We start from the raw sequence: 20,862 nt of genomic DNA on the forward strand, positions 1-20,862 counted from the left end.
AGACTGTAGCGCCTAGAACCGCTCGGCCACCCTGGCCGGCTCACATCGTCAATGTGAGGGTTAGAGTAAATGGGCAATGACGCATTGGATACAAGCTACTGGACTCCTAGGAGATATTTCATGTGGTGACTATTGCGGCGCCAATATCTTAGATGTATATGGCACAATGTCTCCAACAATGACCTCGAGGCTTATGCAATAGGCCAGCACTTGCGTACTGGCGAGACGACTCCTGAGGGCGTCTCTTGGAGTGAAGTCGGAATGGAATCTGTGGTATTCAGTCGATATGCATTTTCTGTCTCGCATCGTCAATGTGAGGGTGCGAGAGGTATAGTAAACTGACTCGTAGGACAGATTCCATGCAGAGACCGTAGCCGCATTAGTCTGAAGGAGAGAAGTCAGCATGGAGTTCTAGTTCTCAATCGGCATGCAATTTCAGTATTGCATCGTCAATGTGAGGGTGCGAGGTATCAGTGAATGGGCGAGGTTAAATGCGGTGAAGGTAGCCGCGTTATTCTCTTGGAGGATAGTGGGCATAGATCCTTTAGTATTCAATCGCGACGATATATGTCTGACACATCGCCAATGTGAGGCACCGATGGTTACAGTAAATGGGCAGTGGTGGATCGGATATAAGCTACTGGACGCCCAGGAGAGGTTCCATACGATACCCGTAGCCGTGTCAGTCACTTGGAAAAAAGTCAGCATGGAGCTTGTTGTTTCCAATCGCGATGAAATTTCTGTACCGCATCGTCAATGCGATGATGCGCGAGTTACCACAAACAGGACATGGTGCATCGAATATAAGCTACTGGACTCTCAGGACAGGTTCCACTCAGTGACAGTAGCCGCGATGGTCTCTTGGAGAGAAATTGCCATGAAGGATTTACTTCTCAATGGCGATGCAATTCCTGTGTCGCAACGTCAATGTGAGGGTGCGAGAATTACAGTAAACGGTCAGTGGTGCATTGGGTATACATTTCTGGACTCCCAGAGGAGGTTCCAAGCAGTGACTGCAGCTTCATTACTATCTTGGATATGGCATGGAGCATGCAGGTTTCAACGGCAATGCCAATTCTGTGTATCATCAATGTGAGAGTGTGATTACTGTTAACGTGCAGCGATGCATCACAGTTAAGCTTATCTGGACTCCCAGGAGAGGTTCCATGCAGGGGCCATAGCCACGTTAATCTCTTCCAGAGAAGTCACAATTTCTGTCTCGCGTGATCAGTACGAGGGCGCGAGGGTAACAGTAAACAGGCAGTGGTGCATCTGATTCAAGCAACTGGACTTTCAGGAGAGGTTCCATGTGGTGACTATAGCCGCACCAGTATCACAGATGTACACAAGCAGAATGATTCCCACAATGTCCTCGATGCTTAAGAATTAGAACAGCACCCGTCTAATGGCGAGTCAGCTCCTAAGTGCAGCAATAGCATCATATATAGAAGTCGGCATGCCGCATGGAGTGTTAAATTGCGATGCCATTTCTGTGTCGATTCGTCAATGTGTGGCTCGAGCCGGCCGGAGTGGCCGAGCGGTTCTAGGCGCTACAGTGTGGAACCGCGCGACCACTACGGTCGCAGGTTCAAATCCTGCCTCGGGCATGGATGTGTGATGTCCTTAGGTTGGTTAGGTTTAAGTAGTTCTAAGTTCTAGGGGACTGATGACCTCAAAAGTTAAGTCCCATAGTGGTCAGAGCCATTTGAACCATTTTTTTGGGTTCGAGGGTAACAATAAACAGGCAGTGGTGAATCGGATAGAAGCTGCTGGAGCAAAACTAGAGATCCCATGCGTCGACAGTAGCTGCGCAAGTATCATAGATGTACACTTGCAGAAAGACTCCGACAATTTCCTAGACGCATATGTGTTGGACCAGCACCCGCCTAACGGAGAGACAACTCCTGAGGGCAGCATTTGTCTCTTGGAGAGAAGTCGGCGTGGAGGCTGTAGCATTTAACTGCGATGCGATTTCTGTGATTCATCGTCAACGTGAGGTTACGAGGATTACAGTAAACGGGCAGTGGTGCATCTGATATAAGCAATTGAACTCCCAAGAGAGGATCGATGAAGTTACCGTAGCCGCTCCATTATCATAGATGTGCACAAGTAGGATGACTCCGACAATGTCCTTGAGTCTTATGCAATAGCCCAGCATGTGCATGATATCTAGATAACTTCTTGAGGGTAGCATTAGTCTCTTAGAGAGAAGATGGGATGGATCCGGTGGTATTCAACGCGATACAAGTTTCTTGGCACATTGTCAATATGAGGGTGCTTGGGTTATAGTTAACTGGTGGTGGTGCATCGGATACAAGCTACTGGACTAGCAGAAGAGGTTCCATGCAGTACCGGTCGCCACGCCACTATCATAAACGTACACTAGCAGAATGACACCAACTATGCCCTCGATCGTTCTGCGTTTAGACCAGCACCTTCCTAGTGGCGAGACAACTCCTGAGGGCAGCATTAGTCTCTGGAGAGAAGTCGGCATGGAGCCTGTGGTATTCACTCACGATGCAATTTCTACGTTGCATCGTCAAAGTGCGGGTGCGAGGGCTAGAGTAAACTTTCAAGGGTGCATCTGGTACAAGCTACTCGTCTCTCAGTAGAGGTTACATGCGGCCACGGTAACCGCACCATTATCATATTTGTACACAAGCAGATTTGACAATGTCCTCTACGCTTATGCAATAGCTCAGCATCCACTTAGTAGTGAAACAACTTCTGGGGATGGTCTTAGTCTCCTGGAGAGTATTTGGCATGAAGCGTAGAGTATTCAATCGCTATTTCTGTGTCGCATCAACAATGGAGGATGCGAGGGTTACAGTAAATGGGTAGTAGTGCATCGGATACAAGCTACTAAACTCAAAGGAGACAAGCCATGTAATGCCCGCAGAAGCGCCAGAATCATAGATGAATACAAGTAGAATGACTTAGACAATGTACTTAACTCTTAAGCAATAGCCCAGCACACGACTAATGGCGAGACAACTCCGTAGTCTCTTACAGACAAGTCGGCTTGGAACCTGTAGTATTCAGTTGCATTGCAGCTTATGTGTTTCATCATCAAAGTGAGTGTGCGAGGCTTACGGTAGACTGTCACCGGTATATTGGAAACAATGTATTGGACTCCCAGGAGAGGTTCCATTCAGTGATCGTAGCCGCGTCAGTACCGTAGTTGTACACCAGCAGAAGGACTCTGACAATGCCCTCACTGCTTAAGTAGTAGTCCAGCACCTGCGTAACAGCGAGGCAACTCTTGAGGGTATGATTAGTCTCTTCGAGAGACGTCGACACGAAGCCTGTAGTATTCAATCGCAATGCCATTTCTGTGTCGCATCGTCAATGTGATGCTACGAGGATTACAGTAAGCAGGCATTGGTGTATCGGATACAAGCTATTTGCCTCCCAGGACAGGTTACATAGGATGGCCTTAGCCACGCCGGTATCAAGAGTATGCAATAGCGGAATGACTCCGACAATGTCCAGAACATTTATGCAATAGCTCAGCACCAGCCTAATGGCGAGACTACTCCTAAGACAATATTTAGTCTCTTGGAGTGAAGTCGGCATGGAGCACGTAGTATTCAATCGCGATGCAATTTCTGCATTACATCTTCAATGCATGTGTGCGTGGTTACATTAAACGGGTAGTAGTGCATCGGATACAAGCTACTGAACTCCCAGGAGGTGTTTAATACGATGATTACAGAGGTGCCTGTATCTTAGATGTATACTAGCAGAAATACACCGACAATGACCTCGAGGATTATGCAATACCCCAATACCTGCCTAATTGCGAGACAACTCCTGAGGGTGGCATTAGTCTCTTGGAGAGAAGTCGGCATGGATCCTGTAGTGATGCAATTTCTGTTTCGCGTCGTTAATGTGAGGGTGTGAGCTTTACTGTAAACGTGCAGTGGTGCAGCAGATACAAGCTACTGGACTCAAAGGAGAAGTCGGAATGCAGCCTGCAGTACGCAGTCGCGAAGCAATTTCTATGTCGCATCTTCAATGTGAGGGTGGGAGTGTTACAGTAAATGGGCAGCAGTGCATCGGATACGGGCTACTGGACTCCAAGGAGAGGTTCCATGTGCTGACTGTAGCCACGACATTATCATGGTTGTACACCAGCAAATGACTCTGACAGTGTCCTCGAGTCTTATGAATACGTACATAAGTAAATAAATGAAAAATGACAATATCAGTAGAGGCAGATCAGAATAGATAATGTTTAAAGGTCTCCGTAATGATGAGAACATGATACAAAAACAGAGATTAGATTTGAGGATGACAGTATTCCTTATCATAGTGAGTGTACCCTAGCATTAGAAGGAAACAAATTCCACCAAATTTGTCTTATCAGGTAAACACACAGAGATAGGAAGAACAGAGAGACACAAGGGTCACATAAGCATAGCGGAATAACACAAATGGAAGCGGCAGGATCTTTCTTCAAGTGTAAATGTGTTGAAGTGTAAGTGTACCATTTGGTACTGCAGTACATGTGGTGAGCATTTTATACCACTGTTTCAACCAAAAGTACTTCATTTGCCACCAAAAACTTCATTTAATTCTCGCAGGCCTCTCTTACTTTAACATTTGTTTCCACAAAAAGTATCCTATTTATTGTATTTAACCAAAACAATTTCATTTTCTCTTGTTATTCCTCGTTATACACTACTTTTTTGCCACACCCTTTTCCTTCTAGCTTTTGAATGTTTTCCTCCCCAACTCATCATAACCCATTTTCTTATATAGCATACCGACCCTTAATCTAAATGTACTGATCTCGGATATACACTCCTGGAAATGGAAAAAAGAACACATTGATACCGGTGTGTCAGACCCACCATACTTGCTCCGGACACTGCGAGAGGGCTGTACAAGCAATGATCACACGCACGGCACAGCGGACACACCAGGAACCGCGGTGTTGGCCGTCGAATGGCGCTAGCTGCGCAGCATTTGTGCACCGCCGCCGTCAGTGTCAGCCAGTTTGCCGTGGCATACGGAGCTCCATCGCAGTCTTTAACACTGGTAGCATGCCGCGACAGCGTGGACGTGAACGGTATGTGCAGTTGACGGACTTTGAGCGAGGGCGTATAGTGGGCATGCGGGAGGCCGGGTGGACGTACCGCCGAATTGCTCAACACGTGGGGCGTGAGGTCTCCACAGTACATCGATGTTGTCGCCAGTGGTCGGCGGAAGGTGCACGTGCCCGACGACCAGGGACCGGACCGCAGCGACGCAGGGATGCACGCCAAGACCGTAGGATCCTACGCAGTGCCGTAGGGGACCGCACCGCCACTTCCCAGCAAATTAGGGACGCTGTTGCTCCTGGGGTATCGGCGAGGACCATTCGCAACCGTCTCCATAAAGCTGGGCTACGGTCCCGCACACCGTTAGGCCGTCTTCCGCTCACGCCCCAACATCGTGCAGCCCGCCTCCAGTGGTGTCGCGACAGGCGTGAATGGAGGGACGAATGGAGACGTGTCGTCTTCAGCGATGAGAGTCGTTTCTGCCTTGGTGCCAATGATGGTCGTATGCGTGTTTGGCGCCGTGCAGGTGAGAGCCACAATCAGGACTGCATACGACCGAGGCACACAGGGCCAACACCCGGCATCATGGTGTGGGGAGCGATCTCCTACACTGGCCGTACACCACTGGTGATCGTCGACGGGACACTGAATAGTGCATGGTACATCCAAACCGTCATCGAACCCATCGTTCTACCATTCCTAGACCGGCAAGGGAACTTGCTGTTCCAACAGGACAATGCACGTCCGCATGTATCCCGTGCCACCCAACGTGCTCTAGAAGGTGTAAGTCAACTACCCTGGCCAGCAAGATCTCCGGATCTGTCCCTCATTGAGCATGTTTGGGACTGGATGAAGCGTCGTCTCACGCGGTCTGCACGTCCAGCACGAACGCTGGTCCAACTGAGGCGCCAGGTGGAAATGGCATGGCAAGCCGTTCCACAGGACTACATCCAGCATCTCTACGATCGTCTCCATGGGAGAATAGCAGCCTGCATTGCTGCGAAAGGTGGATATACACTGTACTAGTGCCGACATTGTGCATGCTCTGTTGCCTGTGTCTATGTGCCTGTGGTTCTGTCAGTGTGATCATGTGATGTATCTGACCCCATGAATGTGTCAATAAAGTTTCCCCTTCCTGGGACAATGAATTCACGGTGTTCTTATTTCAATTTCCAGGAGTGTATAAACTAGAGAACGAGGCAATGCACCAGCTCAAAACAATTAGCACAGACAACAAAGACAAAAATGAAAATTGTCCAAGCAAGCAGCAGCATATCTAAATTAGCAAAGCAAATCCAACATTACAATTAATATAATGCAATATGCAGCAAACAAGGAAAATAAATCAGTGGTAAGACTGTATTATCACAGTAATACAAAGTAACATTCAGTAGGCCACTGCTTGACAAATAGCAACAGTAAATGCAATAACTTATACACAAACATCAGAAAGCACAAGAAGAAAAAATATTACAGTATAGACAGCAATGCATATAAGGGAAATATACGGGTAAGCTTACAATACCATTTTTGCACCTGTGATTATCAAAACTATGCAGTGCGCCAGCACAAGGAACAAGATCTATACTATCCTCCATGTGAAATGCAATGATTCTGTGTCTCATCTTAACACAAAAGTGGTGCATTATAACAACTTATTCTACCAAAAAGTTACCAAGTCCTTGAAAAGAAAATTATTTATGCAGTTCCTGTTGCTAGTCCCTTCTCCTTCATATTGTACATTCCTTTCCAAATGCTCCAGTTTTAAGAATGTGGATCATAAATTTATTATTTAATAGATCTGTTAACAGAAAGTGTTCACATTAGCACATATATTGAATTTTATTTTATAAAACCAATGTTGACGTGCAGCTATAAACCAGATATCAAATAAAATAAGCAAATATGTACAGAGCAAAACATAATAACATTGTTCAACAGCCATGTGGCATTTCATAAGTCAATAGAAATTCTCTCAACGCTTGCAGAGAGACACTTGTCATAATCAGGTGTGTAAACGTAAGAAAATTTCTCATCAACTCATACACATTTCAGTAAGTAGCAAAAAGTACAAAGTCCATAGTGTAATCATATGTTCGCAAGTAGTAGTGTAAGTCGTGTTTGTGGTGTGTTCTGCAAAGAGATGTTAATAGTGAGATCAACGTTCTCTCCTTTATACAGCTGCGCGAGTGCTTGCGGGAGTGCAGTGAGCTTAAAAGCGGCTGAAGCGACACCACTAAAGCTGACAACTATCAAAACAGTAGGTGTTTCACACAGGCTAGTGCGCAGCCCAGCGCAGCAAGGTCACATACAACATACATCAATCAAAGCTCTTGCAGTATCACAATGGTTCCTAAAGTAAACGTGAGCAGTTTACAAAATACAGACAAAGTACAATTTCCTAAGTGTGTAGTAATACCACTGTGTAATTACCGGGACATATATCAGAGACGTAGTAAAAATGTTTATTTTTCTCTGTTAAATGAACAGATAGTTGTGTAATTCTGTGTTAGAGAAACATGGTACCGATGAATAAAACTGTACAAGCAAATTTCCTATTAGATTGGGCTCCTTGCGCTTGCCCCACGCATCGTACACAAGGTAGGCTTACGCCCATGAGGGATAATGTAATTATACCTCAGGTCTTAATCAACAGTATGAAATGTATCACCAAAACCCTTCTCTTTATCATTGTAGTTGTAAAATATTGCTTATGTTCCAAGTACAAAACGTTACCACTCAAATTAATGTCATGTAACGCTAAACTGTACTTCTTGCTGTAAGAAGATTTCTGTCATTGCGTAACGGTAAAAACGTGCCAAGTGTCGTAGTTATCGTCGTTCACAATCAGAGGTCTCCGAAAATCAATGTACTTACCTTGTCATACACAAAAGTAAAGTGTTGTGCGTATAACTGTATTTATTACGTTCGCTGTTGTGACTTTGAAAGTACTGTACTGTTACGTATTGATTTGAGACTGCGCAGACATAAAACAGATCCAACGTAAAAGCAATAACGAAAGTTGTGTCACTCATTAGTAGCGTCGTAATATAATCGTTTATCTGCCAAACAAATCAAATACTGTGTTATCTGTGAACTATCAGAAGGTACTTTAAATAAAACGTTTTTCCATAGTAAATCAAAATGTTGAAGTAAAACCTCATTAGTAGTGTATGTTCCAAGAATGTGAGCCTTATAGTCGTGACGTAATCGTGCAACTAACAAGCAAAAATGTACCCTATAAAAGTGAACACGTAAAATTACTGTCTTAATATGTTCCATAAGTTCTTGAATAGACAGTTACTTCAAAACATCAGTGCATGCTAAATGTAACAAAGCGTAATAGTAACTTTAAGTAAAAAATTTTATAGAAAAGACTAGGTCGGAGAGCAAATCATTTACATGAGAAATGTACCGTAATCCTTTACTTTCTTAGTACGTAGAATTTCAACTTCAATGCAGTTATCATGCAGTATACGTCGGAAGACATCTTAAACTTTTGTAGCCCTGTATTCCTCCGTTGCGTGTAATATTACGGTATATCGACAATTTTTACTTATGGACCGTCTGACACCAACTGAGTAAAACACAATTTTAGTGCCATACGCGTTTCGCCTTTATTTTCTGCAAGGCATCATCAGTGGCCTGAAATATGTACATATGTTAGCTATTTAATTTACATTTTTGTCACTGTGCCTATAGGTTCTAAACAGTTCTGGTGGTTGGTATTTCCTATTAAGTAGTAATGTTTTGAACTGTACTTACAGGGTGCGTGGATAATTTCTTACATATTACGCTCCTGTTGCATTTTTGGTGGTGTTCTCCTTCTTATGAATGCAAATTTGCGGTTTTTTCCCACATTCCACAGCACTATGAACTAAACACTTGTTTCAATCCAATGTTTTGGTTTCTGTTGCCGACTGTCAAATGTTTTTGCCAAAGATCGAATGTTATTGCAAATTTTCGAGTGTAATTATTTAAGTATCTGTGATCTGTTCGTGTATGCATTTGTGTGTGCGTTTGTGTATGTATGAATGTGTGTGTGTATGTTTTGGTGTGATATAATTTTTTGTGCTGTGTGTGTGTGTGTGTGTGTGTGTGTGTGTGTGTGTGTGTGTGTGCGCGCGTGTGCGTGTGCGTATGTGCATTTTGGAGTGGCATAATTTTTATTTATTTATTTATTTGTTTTGTTTGTGGGCTGTGTGTGTGTGTGTGTGTGTGTGTGTGTGTGTGGGTGTGTGTGTGGGTGTGTCCAGATAGTGTGGCGAAGAGTTTTTTTTTGCTTTATGTTATCATTTCCTTTATTAAGTGTAGTAGGGAGTCTGTGCTGATGTGTGTTTGTTCATTTATCACATGTTTGTTTTCTGCTATGGCTTTCTGGATGTGGAAGTTTTATTGCGTTTGTATAAGATGTTTGTCATGGTTGCTTATTCTCATTATTTTCATTTCTTGTTCCATGTTTGTAGGATGATGGTTATGGTATTTTAAATGCTCTGCATATGTGGAATGGTTTTTTTCATACTCCCAACATCTAATATGTTCTTTGTATCGTGTTTCAAAATTCCTGCATGTAATGCCTATGTATACTGCATCACAACTTTGAAATTCAAGTTTACATATTCCTGATTGTTGGAATTTGTCCCTCTTGGCATCTGGCTGGCTTAGGTGTGATTGGAGGGTTTGCCCAGGCTTATATGCTATTTGGAAGCCCTGTCTCTTTAGGATGTTTGCAACTCTGTGTGTTAGTTTATGTGTGTAGGTCATGCTGTACCATCTGGTTCTTTTCTGTGTGGTGTTGTCATTGTGTGTGTTGGTAAGTTTTCAGCTTGTGAGTTCTCTTGTATTCTGGAAATGTTGTGTTGTGTTTTTTTTGTACTTTTGTTTTTATTTTTTGATTGAGCCTGTGTACCACATGTGTATCATACCCGTTATTTCTACTATGAGATTTTCTATGTATTGATTGTTCACTTTGCTATTGGTGCAGTGTTTCAAACCTTTTTCCAAGAGCATTTTTTCATTTTCGTGTAGTTCTGTCTCTGTTAGGTTAACTAAACGTGGATGGAATGTGTGTTGGTGTTCATGTGGTTTCACATTTAAAATGTAAATGTATTTTTGCGTCTTTTTTACTGTTAGTTTCATTATCTTCTGTTTATGTTTGTTTCGTAAATGTTTCATTGCTGTGTATGTGTTGTGTTCAGTTTTTTCTACTAGTGCCATGAAAACTGTGGCGTTTCCTACGTTTTTCACCAATTCTAGATGAGTCTCATAGAGCATCATGTTGAGGTGCTGTTTTTTCGAATAGAGCATCTTAATTTCATGTAGTACCCAATATCGTACTGCAAAAGATTTCGACTTTTGTGCCACTGTAGAAGTGGTTTTAACCTTTACATTAATGTAACTTGGAATTAAATCGTTCTTTTTGCATGTATTGTTGAATTTTATGTGCTGTATCGTGTTGTGGAGTTTAGATGTATTTTCTTGAACCTGTTGTACACGATGACAGGGAATGCTTGACATAGCTGTATTGACATCTTAAACTTTTGTAATCCTGTCTTCCTCAGTTGCATGTAATATTACGATATATTGACAATTTTTACTTATGGACCGTCTGACAGTAACTGAATAAAACGCAATTTTAGAGCTATACGCGTTTCACCTTTATTTTCTGCAAGGCATCATCAGTGGCCTGAAATATGTACATATGTTAGCTATTTAATTTACATTTTTGTCACTGTGCCTATAGGCTCTAAACAGTACTGGTGGTTGGTATTTCCTATTAAGTAGTAATGTTTTGAACTGTACTTACAGGTTGCGTGGACAATTTCTTACATATTACGCTCCTGTTGCATTTTTGGTGGTGTTTTTCTTCTTATGAATGCAAATTTGCGGTTTTTTCCCACATTCCACAGCACTATGAACTGAACGCTTGTTTCAATGCAATGTTTTGCTTTCTGTTGCCTACTGTCAAAAGTTTTGGCCAAAGATCGAATGTTATTGCCAATTTTCGAGTGTAATTATTGAAGTATCTGTGATATGTTCGTGTATGCATTTGTGTGTGCGTTTTTGTACGTGTGTGTGTGTGTGTGTGTATGTGTGTGTGTGTGTGCGTGTGTCCAGACAGTGTGGCGAAAAGTTTTTTTGTTTTATGTTATCATTTCCTTTATTAAGTGTAGTAGGGAGTCTGTGCTGATGTGTGTTTGTTCATTTATCACATGTTTGTTTTCTGCTATGACTTTCTGGATGTGGATGTTTTATTGTGTTTGTATAAGATGTTTGTCATGGGTGCTTATTCTCCTATTTTCTGTGGTGTGCATACTGTAAGACCTTTGGTACACACACCATCAGATTATTTGACTTGTCGCTCTAACGAAGTAGGCGAGTGTCAGCAATATGTCTCGTGATCTTATCGTGGCGTGTTTATCTTCTGCCATTAGGTCAGACAATAGAAATGCCACTAGCACGCTTAGAGTAACAGATTAACGGTGACCAAATTTAACCAGAACTTGATTAATTTTCACACACATTTATTAAAATAATAAGAAGGATAGACATTACGTAACTTGATTCTGGATGCTATTTACAACCTGAAGTTCCTTTGGTCTTGGTACGTTAATCTTATCCTCACATGTCTTTGATACTTGACAAAGTGTCTATAATTTATCTTCATGGCTATGTACAAGAATATGGCAATCTTATTAGTCGCAAACTGAAACTTGACTATAGACTGATACAGACAAATGCAGACTGGTACAGACTGGTGCAGACAAATGCAGACTGGATAATTGGACGTCTGTACACTCGTTATAATACCTCGCGTGTTCATGTATCACTGTGCGAGTGTGATCCGCGAGGAGAAAAGGTTCTACGTTAGCAGCAACCTCATTGGCTGCGTTACATATTAATACGCGGATCGGCGGAAGCAGAATTTGGTCCGTCTCTATGACAGCGCCATCTCCTAGTGCGGAGACGGACGAGCGCTGAGCCTGCGCTCTTATGCTTAGCGGGGCGCGCTCTAGTGGGAAAGTTGTGTACGCCCTGACTACGCGGAACTATGTACACATTTCTTGTTCCATGTTTGTAGGATGATGTATATGGTGTTTTAAATGATCTGCAAATGTGGAATGGTTTGTTTCATACTTCCAACATCTGATATGTTCTTTGTATCGTGTATCAAAATTCCTGCATGTCATTCCTATGTATACTGCATCACAACTTTGACATTCAAGTTTATATACTCCTGATTGTTGGAATGTGTCCCTCTTGGTATCTGGCTGTCTTAGGTGTGATCGGAGGGTTAGCCCAGGCTGATATGCTACTTTGAAGCCCAGTCTCTTTAGGATGTTTGCAACTCTGTGTGTTAGTTTATGTGCGTAGGTCATGGTGTGCCACCTGGTTCTTTTCTGTGCGGTGTTGTCATTTTGTGTGTTTGTTGAGGGTGTTTGTAAGTTTTCAGCTTGTGATTTCTCTTGTATTCTGGAAATGTTGTGTTTGTTTTGTATTTGTGTTTTTATTTTTGATTGAGCCTGTGTACCACATGTGTGTCATACCCGTTGTTCCTAGCTATTTTTATGATTGTACTCATTTCTCGTTCATAGTTTCTCTTGCTGAGTGGGATTATGTTTAATCTATGTAACATGTGTCTTAGTGCTGCAAGTTTCTGGCTGTGGGGGTGGTTGAATGTGGAATGTATTATTGTGTCTGTGGCTGTTGGTTTTCTGAAGATGTTAAATGTATGCTTGCCTTTTCTTTTTTTTATTGTAATGTCAAGAAAATTTATTTGATTTTCTTTTTCCTTTTCAAGTGTGAATTTTATGTTCTGATGAGCTTTGTTTACTTCCAAATTGAGTTCATCTATTTTCTCACTTGGCTTATCTACCAGACAAATAATGTCATCCACGTATCTGTACCAATATATGATTTTGAAACTTTCATTAGTGGTTATCCTTCCAAATATCTGATTTTCTAGGTGACTGATGAAAATGTTTGCTAGTGTTCCTGATATTGGGCATCCAATGGGCAGTCCATCACTTTGTAGATAATATTCTTTCTCAAATTGAAAGTAGTTTTGTTCTGTTGTCAGTCTGAGCATATCTGTTATTTCATTTATTGCGTCTGTGGTGAGGTTGCTATGGGATGAAAGATTTTGTTCTATGATTTCTACTGTTTCTGTGATAGGGATGGAGGTATACATATTTTCTATGTCGAACGAAATCAGTGATACTGTGTGTGGTTTCTGTATGTTCAGTATGTTTTCTGTTAGGTTTCCTGTGTTTATAACTGTTCTGTTGTTTTCTACTTTATAGTGTTTTGTAAATGATTTTTTGGCTATGTGGTATGTTGCTCTATAATCATTCAAAAATTCTACACCTAATATAATCTCTGTCGGCAATTATGGAGCAATAAGAAAATTCATATTCAATCTGTAGCTTTGTCAAAAGAATTCTAAGTTGGTTTGTTGGCGTATATCTATACTTTTCCAAAAATTGCACCTTGTAATTTAATCTTACATAAAGGAAGTGTGGGGCAAGCGTTCGATTTGTTGCATTTAGTGAAAGCTGTTTTACTAATTACCGAAACAGGACTGCCAGAGTCGAGTTCTGCCGTCAATTGTATGTCACTTGTTGTGATGTGAAGTTGTGTTGTTCTGTTTCATGTCATGTTCCTGGAGTAAAATGTCCCTAATGTCTTCCATTTTCACGTAATTGCTAGTTACAGTAGCTACATTGTCAGCTTCATAAGTACATTTTGTGGCTGCCTACGGTGTGAGTCATTGTCTATTATCTCTTTGATGTCGCGCATCGTTGATGGGATTTGGTTGGCTAATTGCTACATCAGCTTGTCGAAAGTGTCCTGCCCTATTTGAATCTTGACAGTTCTGATTAAATTCAGGTCTATTATCATGAGTATAGCGTCTGTCGACTTGTCGGTAATTTCTATAATTTCTTTCCTGTCGAGTAAGTGGTGGAGAATTTCTCCAGAATCGTAATTACAAGGTTGACTTTTGTGTCTGAAGTCATTTTGTCTCCCGTGATAATAATTATTCTGGTTCCCGTATTGTCTATTTCTACAGCTGTCTCTGTCATAGTCATTACTACGGATATGTGATCTTTCTCTGAAATTTTTGTTATTTTGCCAACCGTTGTCACACAGGTAGTGTCTGTTTTTGTCACGATTTGCGTTATAACAGTAGCCTTGTCGTGTACAGTAATTATTTTTTCTTAAGTGTTCAGGCAAATTAATTAGGCAAATGTGAATAAGTTCCGAGGGGATGTACGGGTATACTGATTCTTATGTAACATTTCTTCAGAATATTTTACCGGGTTGGAAAATTCAGACTATTCGAAGTGCTTCATACTCTGTTTTACTCGATCATGAGTAGCCTGAGACCAATATGCAGAAAGGAAGGTATGATAAAAATCTCTTTCACTGTGTCGGTCCCAAATAACCGATCACATTCTTCGTTTCCTTGAGAGGCACCCACATGCCTTGCTCATACTGTGGCATCAAGCAGTCAGGCCTGCAAGATGAGTGGTCTGCCAAGCGAGTGGATTCATTCTTATTTATCGAGTAACATGAACTATACTACTCAAACTTAAGTTACAAGTTATCCTCCTATATGATTAATACGCAACGGAAACACGCATCTGACTATCAGTAATTTACAGAACTCTGACTGTACACTACGCACTGGCAATACCACATTTTCTTTCTTTTTTATTTAACAACTTTTGTCAGCACGTGGCCACCGCACTGACTATGAATGGCGCACACATTATAAATTCGGGACATTATGACAACATACAATCCGAACGAAAAGTCCACCAATCTTTTTCTTTTCACTATCTTATTTATTCCGATAAATTCTCTAACCTAAACACACAAATTCTATAACCTACAACAATAACACATGAGAAATTCCGCCCAGTGGGCATGGCTTTACATTGGTGAATCTCTATATTATGGTCTCGTAATTATTTAACGCTACAGTGCACTTTCTGGATAGGATGGTGGATCTTTTATTATATCTCACACTTCGACTCTCACAATCATCATCACGAAATTTTCCCCCAGATCGACCGGTACCGAAGGAACAAGCATAACCCATTAATCTTTTGAAACTACCTCGCTACTCCCCCATGCAAACCACACATACCCAAATTACATGACATACACCACACTACAATATGAAATACTACACAGGGATTAGTCACAACATTATAACTTTCAGTTTTCCCACTTCAATTAATATTTATCCCAGTTTCACACGACACTGCCCCACTTCGTAATTCTACTTTCCTACTATGAACTCTGGAGATATATGCACGTCTTCCTGTGCAATGCAAGCCAAGTGGCGTTGCTGGATAGACGGCCGACTCACCTTGCTTCTCTCTCAGAGTTTGAATCTAGCGTCACACGGAATCATATCACGCAAAGTAATATCAAGAACGTATTCATCACACACGCGAGTCCTCAACTGATACCATGGACCAGTACTTCTCTTTATCTTTTGTCTCATACACAGATTGAGACTCACACAGTACTCACCATGTGGAAGTACTCGTCTCTAATTTCATCGAAAGTTGAAAAGGGCAGCCAAAAATGAAATTTATGTTCCGCAATAACTCAAGATTTTCCACCGACCGCTTGATTGTGTGTTAAACTGAAGAGACGCAGGCTTCTACCAGTACAGTGATGGACATATGACAGATAATTGCATTGCTCAGAGTGAGTTCTGATCAGGCATAGTCCTAACGTGCTGGTGCTGCTATTCTGTTGCTCATAAATTATCAGCAGAAGACAAGCAGAATGTTCTATCTATGGCTTTTTGAAGTGCGACACTAGGATCGTACATGTGCAGACTCGAACACTGAATCCCCCGCCAATCACCTGATCCAGAGGAGACCGCGGCCTGCAGAGATCTGTTCAGTGTTAAGACCTATGCCGAAGTCCTCGCCTTTCTATCGCAATGAGGCAGCCTGCCCTTTCCTTCCCACCAAGACATGACCACAAATCATTTCACGAGCACTCTCTATCTGCCAATAGCTTGCTTCTTCAGCGGAAATCCTGCCAAGAAAGCATTAACGTAAAAAGTTCAATTACGTCTCTAACATCCCCTCCAGTCCAAGAAAACTTCCATCTGTTTGATCTGGCCTCATGGCATCACATGTATTTTTATCAGTCACCATTATTCGCGCCTAGCGGGTAGCCTTACATCTCAGGTGGCGGAAAGATTAAAGAACTGTACCTGTGGCTAGCTGCTAATTCTGTGGCCTCTTCGTGTTTTTGGCAAGCTTCTAAAGTGAAGGCACTATTCAGAACGCGCTGAAGCACCAGTCTCCTGCTAATACAAGTTTCTTTTCTCATCTCACAACTCTGTTCACCTGGTCAGAGAGGAAATCTCAACAAAAGCGGCTTTCCATTGAAAGGCTGCCCGATGACGAAACGTCCGCCCGGACAACACACCTTTGCCTACCTGCGATCTGCCCCAGCGCTGTTTCCGTGAATGACTGTGTCCTTGCTGCATAAAGAGTGCCATTTTTCTGCAGACTCTGCATTGCGTGTCCCGAGTCCATAATGATGCATGTGATTCCCAAACTCCCTCAGGAAAACGAAGAACAGTGCCACATCAGGATAAATGTGAAACGACAAATGAAGACAAGAAGTTACTAAGAAATCAGCACATATAACCACTGGAGTAAAATTTACTCTTCAGAGCTATGATAGATCAGTTTCATATGAAGATCAATTTGGATTCCGTAGAAATGTTGGAACACAAGAGGCAATACTGACTCTATGACTAATCTTAGAAGAAATATTAAGGAAAGGCATACCTACGTTTCTAGCATTTGTAGATTTAGAGAAAGCTTTTGACAATGTTGACTGGAATACTCTCTTTCAAATTCTGAAGGTGGCAGGGGTAAATAACAGGGAGCGAAAGGCTATTTACAATTTGTACAGAAAGCAGATGGCAGTTACAAGAGTCGACGGACATGAAAGGGAAGCAGCGGTTGGGAAGGGAGTGAGACAGGGTTGTAGGCTCTCCCAGATGCTATTCAATGTTTATATTGAGCAAGCAGTAAAGGAAACAAAAGAAAAGTTGGGAGTAGGTATTAAATTCTATGGAGAAAAAATAAAAACTTTGAGGTTCGCCAATGACATTATAATTCTGTCAGAGACAGCAAAGAACTTGGAAGAGCAATCGAATGGAATGGACAGTGTCTTGAAAGGAGGGTACAAGATGAACATCAACAAAAGCAAAACGAGGATAATGGAATGTAGTGAATTAAATCGGGTGATGCTGAGGGAATTAGATTAGGAAATGAGGCACTTAAAGTAGTAAAGGAGTTTTGCTTTTTGGGGAGCAAAATAATTGATGATGGTCGAAGTAGAGAGGATATAAAATGTAGAATGGCAATGGCAAGGAAAGCGTTTCTGAAGAAGAGAGATTTGTTAACATAGAGTATAGATTTAAGTGTCAGGAAGTCGTTTCTGAAAGTATTTGTATGGAGTGTAGCCATGTATGGAAGTGAAACATGGACGATAAATAGTTTAGGCAAGAAGAGAATAAAAGCTTTCGAAATGTGGTGCTACAGAAGAATGCTGAAGATTAGATGGGTAGATCACATAACTAATGAGGAGGTATTGAACAGAGTTAGGGAGAAGAGGAATTTGTGGCACAACTTGACCAGAAGAAAGGATTGGTTGGTAGAACATGTTCTGAGGCATCAAGGGATCACCAATTTAGTACTGGAGGGCATCGTGGAGTGTAAAAATCGTAGAGGGAGGCCAAGAGATGAATACACTTAACAGATTCAGAAGGTTGTAAGCTGCAGTAGGTACTGGGAGTCGAAGCAGCTTGCACAGGATTGAGTAGCATGGAGAGCTGCATCAAACCAATCGCAAGACTGAAGACCTCAACAACAACGACAGCTATGATAGTTAGATCCTGACACCGAAGTACCCTCTACTTGAAACTGATTATCCTACTGAATGAAATGAAACAAGCTGAATGACTTGCTGTCTTTCACTCTGATAGAACAAACTGGTAGTGAGTTGAAATATTCTCAGTACAGGAAACAATGTCTGTCATCACACAGCGGTATTTAACCACAGACTGGTCTAGAAATATGGCAACCAGTTCTTTTAAACACTTGAGAATAAGGCTCAGTATCGAAAGTAACAAGGTGGATAATAATTTGCAATACAGTACTGACTAAGGTTTTACCTGTACAGTAATGAGAAATGTATAAGACTGTCTTTTTATAGCTTAGAGACCAAAGGCATCAAGTATTCTGACATCAAAATGGGTTATGACATTGTTGTATTCACTGTTAACTTAGGTGCACGAGTAAACGGAGCAGGGAGCGAAATCCTAGCTGCAGAATACCGTGGCTATAGGAATGTGGCCTATTTGCACGCTCACCAAGACCATGTCATAGGGAAATACATTAAAATAGAATAACTTTGGCAACACCCGAGAAAACAATGTGCGTGAAAAAATCTACTCAGCTTTTGCTTGTGTAGAAGGCATGGCGCTGTCGTAAAATCTCTGAACGTCATCTAACCTAACACAGTAGGTGACGATTAACCATTCTAGTTGAGGTTCATTTCGGACTTGGTAGTGTTTATACCTTCTTACTCTCATTATATAAACCATCTGATTATCAGTTCAACCGATCTTTGCCATTCGGAGATAGCTGTTCGAAGATTAGAACTGGCAGTTGACTATAGATGACTACACGCAATTTGTGCAAATACATGCAAATATGTAAATTGAAGGGGGGGGAGGGGGAAGGAAAGGAAATGGAAGTTATTACTGACTTCAGCTGGATTTGCGATATTACGACGAGAATGTGAACCAAATCGGGATTCGAACCCAGTATCTCCTGTTCACAAAGTAGGTGCGTAAACCGCTGCGCCATCCGGGACACAGTGTAATCGCAACTGTGCGGAATATCTCGGCACGCCTCACGGCCTACCCAAATTCCCGTCGAGCGCCACCTATCGGCAGACCCTGTCCTTGTCCTCCATGCTCGCCACTCAGATTCCCACAGAAAGGCGGTCGTATTTGTGCCTCAGCACTGAAAAATGTGGCTCCATCACCGTTCCAGGAGAATCAATTATATGAATGCGTGGTGTCTGTTCTTTAGGACAAGTTCAGGTGACGACGATGGAGGTGGATAGCGATCAAGCACCTTTCTCTCAAAAAAGACGAACAGACAAAACAGGAAAAAGGCTACACAAACTGGTGAGGCTAAATTCAAAACGGCACAGATTACCTCTAACAGTCATGCGCTCATTCCACTGTGCTCTCTTCGAATCAGTACTCAGCTTCGCAGCTATCGCGTGGACACATAGACTGAACCTGGTCACCAACAAATCATCGGTCAGACGAGGGCAGAGAAGTGTCCTACTTAGGCTATCTGGAGACTTCGGCACCACCTCACCGGATGCTCTGTGTGTGGTGCTCGGAATTTGCCCTGTAGATATCAAGATCAAATACAGAGCTGCAAGGTACTGGTTAAAGATGGGAGACTAGATAAGGTACACACAATAACTGGTGTGCCGATAGAGACGATACGTCACCTTAAAAGTTGGCGTTTGGGTACATGGTAAGGTGAGTGGGATGTAAGCGATACGGGACGTAGACTGCACGACTTCCTCCCTGACATAAGGGAGCGGCTGAGAATAAAACATATCGATCCCAACGGCGGTATGGTATATTTCTTAACCGGACACGGACCTTATCCCACGCACTTAAACCGCGTGAGTCTGAGGCAGACACCTACATGCACATGCGGGGAAGAAGGTTCCGCAGAACACACTGTCTTTTTCTGCGGGCAATACGTGTACAATAGACATACACTACACTTAGGCCACACAGATACAGACATGGATATATACACAGCGGTAAGAGACAAAGAACAATGGGCACAATTAAACGTATTGACAAACAGTATTGCAAAAACAACACATGAAGAGTTCGTGCGGACACGACATAACAGACATGCCTATGTGCAACTAACAACAATCTCCAGAGGGTGGACAGCGATACCCACAGTGACAGCGGAAACAATGACAATGAGGAGGAACAGGAGGAGAAAGCCGAGATGTGACTGTAAATAAGCATAAGGTGCTGGCGATCTAGCCAAGAAATCATCAAATGCTGTACATGGATGGGCACTTGAAGTTAATACTTAGGATTAGTAATAAATAGGGTAAGCAATACTATTCCTCTACTAATAACCATTTGTGTGTGTGTGTGTGTGTGTGTGTGTGTGTGTGTGTGTGTGTGTGTGTGTGTGTCTTTGTGTGTGTATGACTAGCGGTCAACGGCTCGCAGAAATCATACCGAGGTATTCACCGTCAGTCACAGTTGGTGATGATAGTAACAATTATCTCATCTATCCTATCATCTTTTTATATTCTTCTTAAGAAAAAACAAAATTTTATTTACATTTGAACCTTAAATTATTGTCATTTTAAACAACTATTATTCTTGGTAAATGTTGTAGATAAAACACAAGAATAGAAAATTGTAAAAAGATGAAAAACGAAAATTGTAAGTTGTACGACCTGTTTTAAAACATGAGGTAACAGGTCTATAACTTGGCAATCAATAAATAAAATAAAAAATCCCAAAGGTGTTCTATAGGATTCAGGTCAGGACTCTGTGCAGGCCAGTCCATTACAGCGATGTTACTGTCGTGTAACCACTCCGCCACATGCCATGCATTATGAACAGGTGCTCGATCGTGTTGAAAGATGCAATCGCCATCCCCGAAATGCTCTTCAACAGTGAGAAGCAATAACGAGC

Source organism: Schistocerca serialis, chromosome 7, assembly GCF_023864345.2.
Source record: "Schistocerca serialis cubense isolate TAMUIC-IGC-003099 chromosome 7, iqSchSeri2.2, whole genome shotgun sequence".
Lineage (NCBI taxonomy): Eukaryota > Metazoa > Arthropoda > Insecta > Orthoptera > Acrididae > Schistocerca > Schistocerca serialis.